The sequence below is a fragment of the Schistocerca piceifrons genome, chromosome 6, assembly GCF_021461385.2.
Source record: "Schistocerca piceifrons isolate TAMUIC-IGC-003096 chromosome 6, iqSchPice1.1, whole genome shotgun sequence".
Taxonomy (NCBI): Eukaryota; Metazoa; Arthropoda; class Insecta; order Orthoptera; family Acrididae; genus Schistocerca; species Schistocerca piceifrons.
In genome coordinates, this window is record NC_060143.1 from 542,173,979 (window position 1) to 542,192,547 (window position 18,569).

Consider the following 18,569-nt stretch of genomic DNA (forward strand, 5'->3'; position numbering starts at 1 on the left):
AACAATGCAAACCAGCTTACAGACTGCACACAGCACAGCCAATGATTGTCATAAAGAGCGCTACGTGGCGTTACCAATAAAAAAACTAAACAGTAATACCATAATCTCTACAAGGACTACAGTGGGTCTGCATCTTTGATGGCCCACCAGTACCATTATTTCTACAAGGACTACAGTGGGTCTGCACGTTTGATGGCCCACCAATACCGTAATCTCTACCAGGACTACAGTGGTTCTACTCTGTGATGACCTACCTACCAATATTCTTCAAAACTTCGACTGACTCTGTGGTGGGTTTGCTCTGCTGTGGCCCATTACCTGTCTGCATGTCGAGAGTCAGCACTGTCTTTCCGTTGGAAGGACAACACTACTTCTTCAAGACTGCATGGAAATCCACTACTTCCGTGTGCATTTTCTTTTACTGCTCGTACTTTGAGAAAAACACTGCTATTTTACTGTGATGAATGATCAGGACTGTCTTTATGGACTGTGGGAAAATTTTAGCTTTTGACCAACATTGTATCAATGAGTGTGTGCATTTGATTTATTTGTTATTGTAATGATGAAAATTTTTTTCAAATCTGTTTTGGCCACTGCCCAAAACAATTTGTAAATTTTTTTGTGGGGAGCATTGGGGCTATGTAAGTAGACTGTTTAGTTTTTTTATTGGTAACGCCACGTAGCGCTCTTTATGAAAATCACTGGCTGTGCTGTGTGCAGTCTGTGGCTAGTTTGCATTGTTGTAATATTCGCCATTGTAGTGTCGGGCAGTTGGCTGTGAACAGCGCGTAGCGTTGCGCAGTTGGAGGTGAGCCGCCAGCAGTGGTGGATGTGGGGAGAGAAATGGCGGAGTTTTGAGATTTGTAAGACTGGATGTCATGAACTGCTATGTATATTATGATTTTTCAACACTATTAAGGTAAATACATTGTTTGTTCTCTATCAAAATCTTTCATTTGCTAACTATGCCTATCAGTAGTTAGTGCCTTCCGTAGTTTGAATCTTTTATTTAGCTGGCAGTAGTGGCGCTCGCTGTATTGCAGTAGTTCGCGTAACGAAGACTTTTGTGAAGTAAGTGATTTGTGAAAGGTATAGGTTAATGTTAGTCAGGGCCATTCTTTTGTAGGGATTTTTGAAAGTTAGATTGCGTTGCGCTAAAAATATTGTGTGTCAGTTTAAGCACAGTCATGTATAATTTTTCAAAAATGGCTCTGAGCACTATGGGACTCAACTGCTGTGGTCATAAGTCCCCTAGAACTTAGAACTACTTAAACTTAACCAACCTAAGGACATCACACACATCCATGCCCGAGGCAGGATGCGAACCTGCGACCGTAGCGGTCGTGCGGTTCCAGACTGTAGCGCCTTTAACCGCTCGGCCACTCCGGCCGGCTATAATTTTTCAAAAGGGGACGTTTCATGATCACTAGATATCACCCACGATACAGATCCGCAATGTAGGAAATTATTTCAGTGTGCCCAAAATGAAATTTTCACCATGCTGCGAAGTGTGCGCTGATTTGAAGCTTCCTGGCAGATTAAAAGTGTGTACCACAGCGAGACTCGAACGCGGGACCTTTTGCCTTTCGCGGGCAAGAGCTCCAATGACTGAGCTAACCAAGCACAGCTCAGGCCCCGTCCGCACAGCTTTAATTCCGCCAATTCCTCGTCTCCTAACTTCCAAATTTCCCGAGTTCGAGTCTCGGTCCGGCACACAGTTTTAATCTGCCAGGAGGTTCTATTTCAGTGTGTATATTATTACGAATGACGTTGCACGTCATCATTGCAAAGGTGTTGATCATGTCAAAAGGAAGATTGCTCGCAATTACTGACTATTGCGAATGGTGAAAGCGAATTTTCTGCTGTCATGCATAATGCTGCTAAACCAAAGTCCGTATCCTCGGTACAATAAGCAGCTTCAAAAATTCCTCACCCTCTCACACAGTCTGGAAAAGAGCAACATACATCTGACCCTGGCGCTACTGTTCTAGAAATATCACTTAAACATATTAGAAGACGTCGACCTTTGATAGGAATAGGGATACTATCAACAGATTAGTCGTTACTAATAACAATACCTGTATTTCTTCCAATGAACAGGAGATACAAAATCTGTCAAATGAAAATGGCAGTATCCTTCCTATGGAATCTAACAACTTAAACGTGAATTTAGCGAGGCTGAAGAATCTCACACTAAAGATCACACAGCGTCGGGCGCAGCAGTTGCTACCGACACACTACCTGCATCCGGTGCTACACAACAAAACGATGACATGATGGATACGGGATCCGAATCTCAGTATCAGATTCCTCTAAAAAAGGTGCACGACTGGCGAAAGGTATCTATAGAGATTAGCCTATACCTTCGAGAGAATTCAAAGCACTTTTGAAAGCGACAAGAAATCGGAGAACAATACTTCCGACTGCAATACAGTACACTAAAGATTTTGTAGCTTCGCAACCGTTAATTGATAAACAACTCACAAAAATCAAAGCAATCGACGGACGTTGTCACCTACAGCGTTTGTCAAGTGCGATTAAAAAAGAAACGACCGCTAAATGAGATACAAGTTCGTCACCTCTGTTTTCGAGAAAGAACAGTACAGTAGCGCGGATACGTCCGAAGTAAATAGTATTCAGCCCGCCCGGTTAGTCGCGCGGTCTAACGCGCTGCTTCCCGAGCGGGAAAGCGTGACGGTCAAAAATGATTCAAATGGCTCTGAGCACTATGGGACTCTACTGCTGAGGTCATAAGTCCCCTAGAACTACTTAAACCTAACTAACCTAAGGACATCACACACATCCATGCCCGAGGCAGGATTCGAACCTGCGACCGTAGCGGTAGCGCGGTTCCAGACTGTAGCGCCAGAACCGCTCGGCCACCAGCGGCCGGCAAAGCGTGACGGTCCCCGGTACGAATCCGCCCGGCGGATTAATGTCGAGGTCCGGTGTGCTGGCCAGCCCGTGGATGGTTTTTAAGGCGGTTTTCCATCTGACTCTACGAATGCGGATTGATTCCCCTTATTCCGCCTCAGTTACACTATGTCTGTGGCTGCTGTGCAAACGCTGTCTCCACGTACGCGTGCACCATAATTACTCGACCATGCAAACATTTGGGGTTACACTCGTCTGGTATACGACATTCCCGGGGGAAGGGGGGTGGGGGGGGGGGGTCCACTGGGGGCCGAACCGCACAATAACCCTGAGTTCTGTGGTGGGCGGCGGTGGGGTGGGTGGACTGCTTGGCCTGTTGTGGCGTTGTGAACCACTGAGGGCTACGGCGGGACGAAGCTTCTCCCCGTCGTTTCTAGGTCCTCGGTTACAAAACACAATACACAATACACAAATAGCACACAACGCAAACAGAATACAGATTATCATTAATAGCAACACCAAATACAAGCCAAAGAACTTGGTCTCTTCAAAAACAAATCCACTTCATACAAATAAACATATTTGTGCGAAATCAGATTGACCATGTTTTCATACAAGAACCATATCGTTATCAACAAAACGTATAGCCTATAAGATATTTAGCGCCGGTTACGCAAGGAAAGGTGCAGCAATACTGACAGTGATAATCAACAAAGATATTCATTCCGTAATGATCAAACACTTGTCGGACGAAGGTGCAGTAATTGTAGAAATAGTAAAAGAAAACATGGCTCTGAGCACTATGGGACAACATCTGAGGTCATCAGTCCCCTAGAACTTAGAACTACTTAAGCCTAACTAACCGAAGGTCATGACATACATCCATGCCCGAGGCAGGATTCGAACCTGCGACCGTAGTGGTCGCGCGGTTCCAGATTCAAGCGCCTAGAACTGTTCGGCCGCAACGGCTGGCTTACTAAAAAAAAATTTAAAAAATAAAAAAACAAAAAATTGCTATTTTTCATACCTAGCATGTACTTAGATTTCACAAAACCCATCAAAAATGGAGCCGGCCGCGGTGGCCCTGCGGTTCTAGGCGCTCCAGTCCGGAGCCGCGCTGCTGCTACGGTCGCAGGTTCGAATCCTGCCTCGGGCATGGGTGTGTGTGATGTCCTTAGGTTAGTTAGGTTTAAGTAGTTCTAAGTTCTAGGGGACTGATGACACACAGCAGTTGAGTCCCATAGTGCTCAGAGCCATTTTGAACCATCAAAAATGACCCGAGATAATAAAGGAGTTGGTTTAGTAACTACTATGGACAGCAATGCAAGATCTAGCATGTGGAATGATAGAGTAACAAACTGTAGAGGAAGAATTTCTGGCTTCCACTAATCTGTATCTACCGAACGAGATGACTCACGGACTAACCTTTCAAAATACTGAAGGAGAGAGCAATGTTGATTTAACTATGGCCACCTCTGCCGATGCAAAGCCAGTGAAAGTATGGGAAGAAGAGAGTTGCTCCGACGACAGTCCTATTATTTTTAGCATAGGAGTGTGCCCAACATTATATGCTGGAAGCATAATTCAGACTAAAAAAAATTGTTGTTAGAGACGAAGACCTGAGGGAATTTGACGGGTACTTGCAAGAAGAACTTAGGCACAAATATTTACCAAACACGGACTTACACAACCTAAAAGAAAGAGACCAGAATTTGGCAGTAAAAGTTCAAGCGGAAACAAATAATGAAACTCCTATCACAGAAATTGAAGAAGTTCTAGATACTTCAAGCAACAAAGCGCTCAAGATACAAAATTAGCGGAAGTACAAACTGGGAGAAAATCTGTCCCCTGCAGGACATCTGAATTAACTTTAATGCGAAAAAAGGCGAATTTATCAAAGCACAAAGGACAGCAAACAGTTGAGGGAGCAATACTGCAGCTTGACCCCAACAAATAACTCTTGGAACATCGTCTATTGAATCGCATCAGGGAAAATAAGAAATAATACTCCCATGACAACGCTAAGGGAAAATGGTAACAAAACAACAAAGGATTTAATCGAAACTGCCATCTACATGCTTGCATATCTGTGCCGGAGGACGATCAAACTCAAGACACCAGATATCATAAACTAATGAGACCTCTAACGCTACGGCCCAAAGGAACAGTGGATAGTGTACTTTTACACACACAGAAATAGAGGAAATAATAACGAACTTGCCTGCAAACAAGACTCCTGATGAAAATGGTGTTACTGCTAAGACCGTTCGTCGATTGTATAGCCCATACTACAGACATTCCTTTAGATTAAAGACAGTGGCCTCATCCAGCAAGTACAGCAACATTAGGAGAACATAGTGGTTTATACCTAAGGGAGCTATTCAGAGAACGGAGCAGGTTCAGGAGTGGTAATAGCCATTAATGGTACACCTGATTATCAGTTAAAGTGCACACTAAAGAATGGGTGCACCATTAACCAAGCAGAACAAAAAACAATCTTGCGAGCCTGAGAGAAACAAGAGAACTTATGAGAAAAAAATGTTAAAATGGCAGCTGTAATACGCATGGACAGTCGGTTTACGCCGGATTCGTTAAAAATTTCCAGGAATCAAAAACATTTAGTAGCAGACATAAGAAACAGATTTAGGGAATTGTGTAAAGGAAATGGCATTTTAATTTCGAATGGACGAAAGCACATGTAGTAACTCCTAGGAATGAACTGACAGACAAGCTTGCCAAACAAGTAGCTCGAGAAAACGAAACAGAAAGCTACAACAGATTACCTTCGTTTGTGATCAGAAGAAAGTTAAGAAGCACTTCGGAAGAGCACGGACTGATGCTGCAAAAGAGGCGATCACAAACGATCTTTTTCCCGACTGTTCACAATCGTCTTTCCATAAAGTTACCACAGTCGTCTAATCTTTCAACAGTGTTACCCGGGAATGGAAAATTGAAATCTTACTACCACATGTTCAGGCTAACCCCTTGGTGCTGCTTGTGCGTGCAGAGAGTGTAAACAAACAGTAGATCGCCTGTTATGGGTGTGTCGCGAACTTAATACCGAGAAAGAGATGCACTAAAGAAGAGTATTACAGAAAAGGGTGGCAGCTGACCCGTCGATAACAAAGTTTGCTAATGCTATAAATGAGTGAATTTCACAAATTTTGCAATTTAATAACGTTTTGCAGCATATGAAAAAGAAAATGATGGTCTATTTGAAAACCTTATATCATTCATACAGTAGTTTACTGTTTTGAATATAATTATAAGTATACTTTTATCATGTTCTACCTGGAAGCCTTATATCAATCATACAGAAATTTTCCATTGTGAATACCTTTCATCCGTATTACAGTAACTCGTTATAATTAGACTTCTTCTTTATGTATCTCGATATCTAAGCATGTAGTATTACAAATATTGTTATGGAGCACGTTGAACAAAAGAAATGAACTCACAACTTACTCACTTATTTATTGCCATCATCAAAGTATGATCACTTCCCTGTTGTACGCTCTCCATATCGTATCATCAAGGCTTGATGTGGGAGATGTGATACAATTGTCGCGATTTTTGCGTCCAGATCGTTTCTATCACAACAGCATTCGGATGTGGACTCCTGTGTATCCTATAGAGTCCACTGAAAATTCTGAAAAATTTCTTACACAAGGCATCAAGCTTACTGAATGGCCTGTGGGAACATATATGAACTTCCTGTCCTATGTGGAATGTAAATTCTCATACTAGTTTGCCACTGTACCTTATTCCCTGCTCTGCTGCTCATTTTAAATTTTGTAATGCTTTGTCTATAATAAAATACGTACGGAGTTGGCGCTCCTTTTGATAACTGAACAATTTCCTTAATTCCGTTGGGATGCTTTTGATTCTTCAACACTGCAACTGGAGGAAACCATGTAGAATCGTTCGGAAGCTCGTTCAACACATCTTGGTATCATCAAAGATGCACATCCCATGTACTGTGCTTTCTCAAGCAATAAAGCCCACAAATTTCGTCTAATTCTCTCATCACTCTTTCCAACGACTGGACAAAGGATGATGCAGTGAAATTAAAACCGGTCAATCTCTGTGACTTCTCATAAGGCTCGACTAACAGCGTGATCTAAACTGGGGTCCATTATCAGAAATCAGTCACAACTCTGTTTCAACCTTATGCAAGAAATGTTTGTAAAAGCGACGGCAATCTTCTTCCCAAACTTTTCGTAAGAGTACAAAAATAACAACTTTAGACCTCCGTCCCATTGCAACAAAAATATATGAAAAACCTGAGTCCGTAAAACAGGTTGGAACAAGTCAACCGTTGCCAAATCATGTAATCTTGTTGGAATTATGGTGTAAACTGGGCAGCGTAGGACACTGTAATCGATTTTTCAAACGCTTAACACTCAACAAATCCTCTTCAGCATGTTGCTGAAGTAGCACACTTCCTTCAGTTTGTTAAAACATTTGCAAGCACCGTACTGAGCATAACTAAGGTCAACGTGCCAAATGAGTGTATTTACCAACTGACCAGGAATTATTAACAACCATCGAGAATCTCTCAGATTTCAACGTTGTAACAGCACATCATTCATTGATAAGTATTTCTGATGTAGGGGCACATTGTCTCCAGCAAACCAATTTTGGACTACACTGCAGAAGTGTCGCTGCGAACTAATTACACATCCTTCACACAGTCCCGATCTCTCCCCGTGCGATTTGCATACCTTCGGATCACTGAAGAAAGACTTTCGTAGCCGTCGATTTACTTCAGACGAACCAGGGCGCGCGTGCAACTGCAAACCTTTCTTCCATGTAGGCACCGAACGTGTTGTGTCACAGTATTAACGGTCACAGTGATTACTTTTGAAATAAGGAATGGTTTACTTACTTTTTGCCTGTTTGTCTCTTTAACTGCCTCTTGAAAGCTCGACAGACAAAAAATTAGTCACCCCTACAGCAATCATTGCAAGCATCGTTTAACACCGTGTAATTCCCCCCTGGACTCGATAACCTCCTGGATTATGTTAGGAAGTGAGTCCACAATGTTGAGCAGGTACTTCGCACGCAGATTAAGCCTGTCACTGAGGGTTTCATGGCACAGTCCCACCAAATTGCGCGGATGCTGATGTCGGTGATTTAATCGCTGTTGCAACATATCCCGCAGACATTCTGGGGGTTCAAGTCAGATGATTTTGCAGGCCAATCGAGATCCGCACTGAAGCGCCAATGAAACTGGTATAGGTGTGAGTATTAAAATGCAGAGATATGTAAAAGACAGGAAACGGCGTTGCGGTAGGCAACGCCTAAATAAGACAGCAAGTGTCTGGCGCAGTTGTTCGATCCGTTACTGCTGCTACAATGACAGGTTATCAAGTTTTAAGTGAGTCTGAACGTGGTGCTGTAGTAGGCGCCCGAGCGATGGGACAGAGCATCTCCGAGGTAGCGATGAAGTGAGAATTTCCCCGTACGACCATTTCACAAATGTACTGTGAATATCAGGAATCTGGTAAAACATAAAATCTCCGACATCGCTGAGGCCAGAAAAAGATCCTTCAAGAACGCGACCAACGACGACTGAAGAGAATCGTTCAACGTGACAGAAGTGCAACCCTTCCTCAAATTGGTGCGCATTTCAATGCGAGCCATCAACGAGTGTCAGCGTGCGAACCAATCAACGAAACAATCGATATGGGTTTTCGGAGCCGAAGGCCCTTTCGTTTACCCTTGATGACTGCACGACACAAAGCTTTAAGCCTCGTCTGAGCCAGTCAACATCGACATTGAATTGTTGATGACGGGAAACATGTTGCCTAGTCGGACGATCTCGTTTCAAATTGTATGGAGCGGATGAATCCTTGGACCCTGCATGTCAGCAGGGGAGTGTTCAAGCTGGTGGAGGCTCAAATCGTGTGGGAAACATTTGCAGCTGGAGTGATATGGGACCTCTGATACGACTAGATACGACTCTGACAGGTAACACGTGCGTACGCATCCTGTCTGATCACCTGCATCCTTTCATGTCAATTGTGCATTTAGACGGACTTTGGCAATTCCAGCAGGACAATGCGACACCCCATATGTCCCGAATTGCTAGAGTGTGGCTCTAGGAATACTCTTCTGAGTTTAAACACTTGCGTTGGCCACCATACTTTCCAGACATTAACATTATTGAGCATATCTGGGATGTGTTACAACGTGCTATTCAGAAGGGATCTCCACCCCCTCGTACTCTTACGGATTTATGGACAGCCCTGCAGGATTCGTGGTGTCAGTTCTCTCCAGCACTACCTCAGACGTTAATCGAGTCCATGTCACATAGTGCTCTTCAGTTTAACACGGTGGAGAAGTGTTCAGAAAACCAGTCACGTATTTTTCCAGTCCGATAAACATTTTGTTGTCTTTATGTGCCTGCATGAACAACAGCCTCTTGCGAGGCGACAGACTCCAAATGCCCAATGAATGCAATTCCCGTGGTAATGTTCTCTCGCTAACAGTTTGGGATGCACCTCCATCCACTGCCTGCAGCAATTCCTGTCGTTTCTGGAAGCGGTTTTGATTCACAAGTCGTGAAACGCGTCTCGTGTCCTGTCACTGAGAATCTTCATTCGAACACAATTCTGACGTTGTGTTTCGTACCCACGTGTGTTATACTACTGCTTGTAACCATGTTGAACAATCTGCCGTGAAACACAAACAGATCCACGAGCAACTTCACATCCGCTGGCCGTGGGTACGGCCAAACACGACTGATCCTTTTTTGATACTCTTTCGCGTCCTTACATTTATCCATGTTTACGTACGATGTCCATTTAAAATATGGATGTCTCACCAATCGTTTCTTCCTCCTGCTAGTGTAGAGGCAGTCCTACTGCGCCGTTGAGCACGTGACACAATCGCTGCGCCATCTGTAAAGACTAAACGGTCCATATGTGTAAGCGCAGCGATGTAGCTAAATTTTTGTCTGGCGAGCTTAGTTCCGTGATACGATCTCAGTGACACCAATTAACTTCAGCACTGGCGTCTTTGAACTTTATCAGGGGCTTTATCTTATCGTAACCTACTACAGGCATAGAGCAATCACCACTTTCCTTGTCATATCTCTCACTTCTCCTCCAATCCTAGGATTGATGTGATCTTCCGCAAAGTCTTCTTGGTCTTTAGTTAGTTGCTCCTATATGGTTTCTAAAACATGCTGCAAGGCCTCCTCGCGCTCTTTAATTCCTTCAAGTGATATTACTTGTCCCGCTTCAACCATTTCAGTTCTGTTCTCCCCATTCGAAAATTTTACATCATGTTCCTTTTTTAATTCGTCCCACAACTTAATACTGAGCACTTGCAGTTCCTCTTCTCAGCCTTCACGTGCTTTCTGAGTTTCAAATCTTAAAAACCAAAAAAATTCTCAATCGCGTTTCAGATGTTTTTCTTTGTTGGCAATTAGATTCAGCCCTTTCCTCAGATCATCTTCACGGTTATACCGCCATAATGGCTGCTGGTGGCGGTGTAACCCTGAAGATGATCCGAGGAAAGTGCTGAAACCAATTGCCAACAAATAAAAAATCTGAAAACGCAATCGTGACTGATTTTATTGATTTTTAACATTTTATACCGATCTCTGTGCTGCAGTCAAGAATGCTTCCTAAATTTTTAAATCTCTGAGTTTCGCTGGTAGGCCTTTCGGTCATCTCTTGACACTCCCTTGCCCAATTTTCTTGCTGTTCTCTTAGTTTGGTTAACTTACCGCTTCGGATTTCGCCTTTTCCGCTATTTTCCCACTGAAATTCTGTCCCGTATTACAAGTTGGATTCTTAAAACACTCGATGAGCGACTCTTGACTCACATATCTCCAAACCTGCGTTTTGTTTTCGCGCAACTGTTTATGACTAGAGTCTAAATTTGTGATTGCAGAACCAACAACATCACTTAAAATATTACTATAGGTTAGGAAGACGAGACCTTCCGCCACATAAGTGCTAGGAGCTTTAAATTTCCTATCAGCGGGCACAGTACCTTGCTCGCTGGACAAAGGAACTGCTTCCTATTCGCTGTACCCATCCTCGAATCTTATGTGCAAGTCTTGCTCACGCTTCTAATCCTGTCGATTCTTTCCCCGTATCCCACTTTAATTTCTGCGATCTATTGTTTGATCGAATACGCGACGCCATGTTGCGGAAACATTCTGCTCACACACAAAATTCTCTGTGAACACAGAGAATTTAGAACAAACTTCTGTTTGTCTGCCTACAATCATACACACAAAGACATGGAAAACAAAATTACAACACATCAAACTTAATACTAATAGAACACTTGTGTGTGTGTGTGTGAAGTCTTATGGGACTTAACTGCTAAGGTCATCAGTCCCTAAGCTTACACACTACTTAACCTACATTATCCTAAGGACAAACACATGCACTCATGCCCGAGGGAGGACTCGAACCTCCGCCGGGACCAGCCGCACAGTCCTTGACCGCAGCGCCCTAGACCGCTCGGCTAATCCCGCGCGGCAAATAGTACACTTCAAACAAGAAAAACATACAACGCCAAAATACAACGAAAACCCATTTGATACCTGAAAGAAATTCATTTATAGCACATCGTATTCATATTATCCGTCCGTTGCAGTTGTGGAAGATTCTATGATAAATTAGGCCACAGGGACGTGCGCTTATTGTTATGTTATGTTATACGGCTAACTTTTCTTATTTTTAGTCTCCTGTCCTAGTGTTTTTGCCTTTGGTGAATTATTCTCTCTTTCTCCATATTACAGCGTTGTGTAGGCCTTTTCCTGTCATCTTGAAATTAACTACTCTTTGCTACTTTTAGTTATGATTTGCAAAATTAGCCGTAGGTTTTGGACGTCTTCTGTCATCGTCCATTTATTTATATTTATTTATTTATTTATTTAAACCGGCAAGATTAGGGTCATTACCCAAACAAGCATTTGACATTAAAACATACACATCTCTTAGGTACATACAACAATAATTACAGATTACAATAAGGTAAGTTTTTAATTAAGAGCGTAAGTAATAGTTGGCATGAAGAAAGCGATGGATAAGGAAGGGAAAGAGTAATGTGATAATACATACTTAAAGAACATAAGAAAAAGGAGGTGTGACTCAAAGTGAAAGGAAAAGAGAAAGAAGCATAATTGGGCGAAGATGGAAGCAGTTGCTTCGCTATTTGATAGAGGGAAAGTTGGGCTATAACGTTAATTTGGGGAAACGCTTTGACGATGAGAGAAGGGAGAGCCTCAACTTTTTCTTAAAAGGGCTTCGAATTGTGTGAAGAGAGCAGGGCACCTTGTTTTAGAACTGGATACAAGCGACAGCGCTGAAGTTTGCAAGTAGTTTCGTTTCATGAATCGGCACAGCTAGGATACCACATGCGTGAGACCTTGTGCTTATATCACGATTGCGCGGAAGATGTCTAATCTCTGAGGCGAGGTACTGGGGTGCTTGAGCATTCAGGAGCCGGTGGAGTAGTCGTGTAACTTGTGTGGCGCAGCCACACCAACTGGATGTGTGAAGCATTGACACGGTCATATCGACGAATGCTGCGGATGTAACGCATACAAGCATTCATGGTTAGCTATATCCATCTTGTCTTTTTCCTACCGTACCACGTTGAATTACATCACAGTAGTGGAGATACAGTAGAACGAGTGTTTGCAGGAGTTTGACATTCTGTGGAAATACGTTCTGAAATCTTTTGTGGCTTGCAGAAGCCTTCTGGCACATGGTAACAGTTGTAAGTAGGCTGTTTAGGTTTTTTTATTGGTAACGCCACCTCTGTATGAAAATCACTGGCTGTGCTGTGGGCAGTCTGTGTCTGCTTTGCATTGTTGTAATACTCGCCATTGTAGTGTTGGGCAGCGGCAGCTGGATGTGAACAGCGCGTAGCGTTGCGCAGTTGGAGGTGAGCCGCCAGCAGTGGTGGATGTGGGGAAAGAGATGGCGGAGGTTTGTAATTTGTCATGAACTGCTATATTTATATATGATGATATCAAGGTAAATACATTGTTCGTTCTCTATTAATATCTTTCATTTGCTAACTATCCCTATCAGTAGTTAGTGCCTTCCATAGTTTGAATCTTTTATTTAGCTGGCAGTAGTGGCGCTCGCTGTATTGCAGTAGCTTGAGCAGCGAAGATTTTTGTGAGGTAAGTGATTTGTGAAAGGTATAGTTTAATGTTAGTCAGGGCCATTCTTTTGTAGGGAATTTTGAAAGTCAGATTGCGTTGCGCTAACAAAATATTGTGTGTCAGTTTAAGCACAGTCGTGTATAATTGTTGAAAGGGGACGTTTCATATGTCGACCCTTAGCCTAGGATACCTCACTGGAATCTTCTGATTTTTTTCTTGTAGTTTGTGTATTTAGTGTAGCTTTTGTTTATTGCTAGCGCGTAATTGTAGAGAGAATCCCCTTTGTAGTTGTAGCCTTTCATTGTTGTACAGTAAAACAGTTGTGGCATGCATATAGATTTGCACCAAGTATTTCGCAGCTACGCTTGCAATTAACTAGATATTATTTTCAGTGCTATGTTAATGTGTTCTCCTATTTTTGCACTTCAAATTGTGCTTTTCTGTGTTATCGTGTGAAATATTGTGACAATTATGGCGTGTGAAAAACGTAATACTAGGCTCAAAAGTAAACTGAGAAATGACAGTGAAGACGAAAGCAGTGTGTTAGCGCCGCAGAGTAATGAATTAACTAATGTTCAAAGTAGTAATTTGGTAATTGCGCATTGGGAAATGGAGCGGGCGGCAAACAATGGTGTAGACAGTGAAACAGGTAGTGAACAGGGAAGCGTTATCGATCGATTGGTCGGCAACAGCTCGCCTCAGGAATCGGGAATGACAGAACACAATATTGCAAATACTACAGACTCAGGTTTTGGGTTCTCACCGTTTTCTCAAATGAGTCAAGACACATTTTCCGCTTGTCAAAATGTGAATGTTGCCGGTGCAAATTCACTGCCGAAAAGCACTGAGGAACATGTTTCAGACACCAGTGCATTGTTATTACAATTAATGCAACAAATGGGACAAAAGCTTGAAAAGTTAGACACAATGGAACAAAATCAGAGACAAACACAGCAAAAGTTAGACACAGTGGAACAAAATCTTCAAAAGTTAGACACAATGGAACAACACCAGAGACAAACACAGCAACAGTTAGACGCAATGGGACAAAATCTTCAAAAGTTAGACACCACACTTGAACAAACACGTGAAGATTTAACTAGTGAGTTACATAACATTGAATCGAAATGTCAAAAAGTCTGTAATGACATAAAAACACAAATTTGTGAGCATTTTCAACCCATTTTTTCGCGGCATGAAAATGTATTACAGAATCACGAAGCAGCCATAAAAGAACTGCAAACCATTGTTCGTGAAAATCACAACACCTTGCAAGCTAAAATTGACTCAGTTGCATCTACCGATTCGGTTACGCAACTTGCAAAAACTCAAGAAAACTTAAAGGACACAGTAGATACGATTTCAACACAAATGGACACTCTGAAACTTGGTTCAGAAAAACACGCTGAGGAAATGTGTTCACTATCGGAGAAAGTAGCCGAACTTTCGGATAAGGTCACTAACTTATCTACAAAGGTAGATGATGATCTGAATGACACAAGACCTGTAGCCTTCACTGACACAGAAGAGTATGAACAAATTAGAAAATTCAAACAGAATCAAAATCAAATCAATACACAGTACAAAAGAGAAATCCGAGAAGTACAAGATCAGCTGACACAGGTAATACAAGAATTACGTATTTCAGAGGATACTCGCGCCCCAATAAGGGAAGAGGGACACAGAAATACGGAACAGCCACAAAATAATAACACAGGGCATTTCGGAAGTTATGAAAGAAATTGGCAAGGTGCACCGAATTTTGAAATGGAACCGCCGAAACGACGTAACAATGACCGATATGCGACTCGCCGACATGATGACTTTGACTATAAGCTGTTCATTACTACACGTAAATTCAAAACATTTAAGAATCCTGGCAACAACATTCATCCACAAGCATGGCTCCATCAATTCTCTCATTGTTTTCCTCCCAACTGGTCATTAGAGCACAGATTAGAATTTATGTGTGGCTACTTGGAGAATGAACCAGCTGTAAGAATGTGATCGGTAATTCACGATTGCCACAGTGAAGGAGAGTTTTACCATGCCTTCCTCTCAGCATATTGGTCTCAAGCCACACAAGATCGAGTAAAACATAGCATCATAATGATGAAACGTTTCGAACAATCTGAATTTTCCAGTCTTGTGAAATATTTTGAAGACATGTTGCATAAGAATCAGTATCTTTCAAACCCATACAGCCCCTCAGAACTCATCCGCATTTGCTTAATCAAACTGCCTGAACATTTACGACATATTATTTTGGCAGGACGTTGCAAAGACGACATCGAAGCATTTCAGGGACTGTTACAAGAACTGGAAATTGACACTGACAATCGCGGAACGCAGGAGCACAACAATTACAGATCACATCCGCCGCAATTCCGCGATGAAAGAAATAATAACTGGACACGACAAAGCTATTCTCACAACACATATCGTGACCAAAACAGACACCACCCGTACGACAACCGTTGGCAGAGTAGTAATAATTACAGGGAAAGATAACCTCTCCGCGGTAGTGACTATCACAGAGACAATCAGAGAAACAGACAATATGGGAACCAAAATAATTATTATTACGGGAGACAGAATAACTTTAGACGCAACGGTCCAGCGCGCAGTTACGATTCAGGGAGAAATTCTCCACCACTTAACCGACAAGAAAGAAACTACAGGAACTACCGACATGACGACAGACGATGTGATCGTAACGACAGACCTGAATTGCATCAGAACTGGCGGGACTTAAACAGGGCAGGGCCCTCTCGTCACGGTGAATTTGTAGAAGTTAGGTCTCCAAATCCCAATAACAACGCGCGGCAACAAAGAGACAGACAATGACTCGCGCCGCAGGCACCCACGTGCGCCGGCTGGCTCAGAGAAAAATAACATTGACGCTAACCCTGTGAAAAATTCCAGTATTCTTTACCGACGTATACTGCATGATAATTGCGTTCAAGCTGAAATTCTGAGTACTTTGAAGAGTAAAAGATTGTACCACATTTCACATGTAAAACCGATTATTGAAAGATAATCTGCTTTTTAACTTTGTCTTTGTCATAAAACGTTTCACTTCACATTACTAGTATGCTTTAGAAACTGTTAACATGCAACAATGTTTGAAGTTAAATATCCAGTCTAGAACCTAGGGAACATTTTTAAACAGAAATTACGAATGCATTGTTATAGTGAACAGACGACACAGTGTTGTATTTGTACATTCTTGCTTGTTAGTTGCACGATTACGTAACGACTATCAGGCTTACATACTTAGAACATTTACCAGTACTGCTAATGAGATTTTAATGCAACATTTTGGTTACCTGAAAATACATTCTGTATTTAAAGTACTTTCTGTGAGATACCAGATGACACAGTGGTTAGTTTATGGGACAGCTACACAATTTATATCACGACGCTACTAATGTGTGACACAATTTACCTTGTTGCTTTTGCAGTGTATCTGTTTTATATCTGCACAGTTTTTCTGAATTCTTCTGGAAAGTAAAACATGTTTTAATAGTAACTTTTGTGATATAGCTACAATGAGACAGCCTTTTCCGTAGCACAACAATACGTTACAGCACAGTACTTTCTTCATCACGGCAATAAGCGTAATAACTAAGCTATCTATACATAAAGCATTTCACTTTTGTTTATCATGAGGTAAGTACATTGACTTCTGCAGAACTTGGCTTTCGGAGGACGATAAGTACGACACTTCCACAGAATTATCTTACAGCAAGACGCACATTTAGCGCTACAGGACACGCATTTGAGAGATTTTGTACTTAAGCCATTTATTTTTCAAGATTTTTGAATTACAAAGAAAGTTTTCCGTGATATATTTCATTCTATTGCTGTAATCTGTAACACCTGAGGGTATAATTACATTAATCCTCAGGGGGGTACACGCTTACTTTGTGTACCATGTGTGTGGCAACCACAAGGAACCCTAGCTAATATGGTATTTGCTTATACAACTTTACACATCGGTACCATATTTCTCTAACACACAAATTACACAGCTATCTGATCATTTAACTGAGAGATAAACATTTTTTTATTACATCAGTGACAGATGTTTACGCAATTACACAGTTGGATAACTTCACACTTATGAAATTGTATTTTGTCTGTACTTTGTGAAATGCTCATATTTTTTCGGAACCATTGTGATACTATGAGAGCTTTGAATGATATATTTGGTAAGGGAGCATGATTTTAAAGTACGTTTGAGGTAGATGACACAATTGAAATGAGCAGAGAATTTTTTTTAGGTTTTGAAATTATTGGAGGAAGCTACGACGATTTTGAGATTTGACTGAGGTGTTATGATGTTATTATTACGACGATGATGTGTACTATGCTGTTGAGATATGTTTATGATCAATAAGATGTTGTTACCGTATATGAGGAATAAGAAGTATGTTGGAAACCAAGAATCGTACTTTAAGAGTTATGAAATGTGCGTAAATGCGTGACTGTATCACAATGCTGACGAATATTTTATTTGGACACTTATATTTATAGGATTTTCTTTCTACAGATTTGCAACGCTAATTCTTGACCTGTGAAATATTTTTATGTGAGACTGTCACTGTAGCGGAAACTGCTGTCGTAAATTTTTCCGTAAGAAAGTTGAGTGACCACCTGCACGTAATGCATCGCGGGCACCCACCTGGGCGACAGCCGCCCGAAAAAAAAAAAAAAAAGCCATTAGCCTTTCAGCGACACAGGTAGAAAAAAAAAGGGAGGCCATTATCCTGGCTATTGACGTTCCTTTGTAGAAAGCATCGCAAATATTACACGCTCATTACCTGAAAACATATGGTTACTCGTACTTTGTGCTAATTACTGAAATGCTTATGAATTGATGGGAAATATTCGTACATCTGCACACCTGATTATGACAAGTGTCTTTCTACGAGAGTTGAGAGCTACTGAGTTACGAAATGCCACATGACTATTGAATGATGTTTTTATGCTTTGGTTTGCGTAATTGCTTATTTCACTTGATATCTGGTTTCCAGCTGTGTTGCAGCATTGCTTTTATAAAATAAAATGCATCTGCTAATGTGAACACTTTCTGTCAACAGATTTATTAAATAATTATTTTCTGATCCACATTCTTCGCAAAAGGAGCTCTTGGAATGGAGAGAACAATAAGAAGGTACTAATAACAGTAACTGCATCTATAATTTTCTTTTCAAGTACTTGGTAATTTCTTTTGTAGAATAATTTGTGGTGCACCACTTTAATTACATAGATATTAAGATGTGAATATACATTTCCCTTATCTGCATTGTTGTTTTTACTGTAATATTTTTTCTGCTTGAGCTATGTCATGTTTAGGTATAAGTTACTGCTGTTTGCCAGGCATAGTGTTACTGAATTTGACTTTGTGTTACTCTGCTAAGCCAATTTTACTACTCATTTATTTTTCATGTTGCTACACATTGGCTCATATTAGTTGTAATTTTGCATTTTATCTGTTAATTTAGATTTGCTGCTGCTTGCTTTGCAAATTGGCATTTTTTTGTCA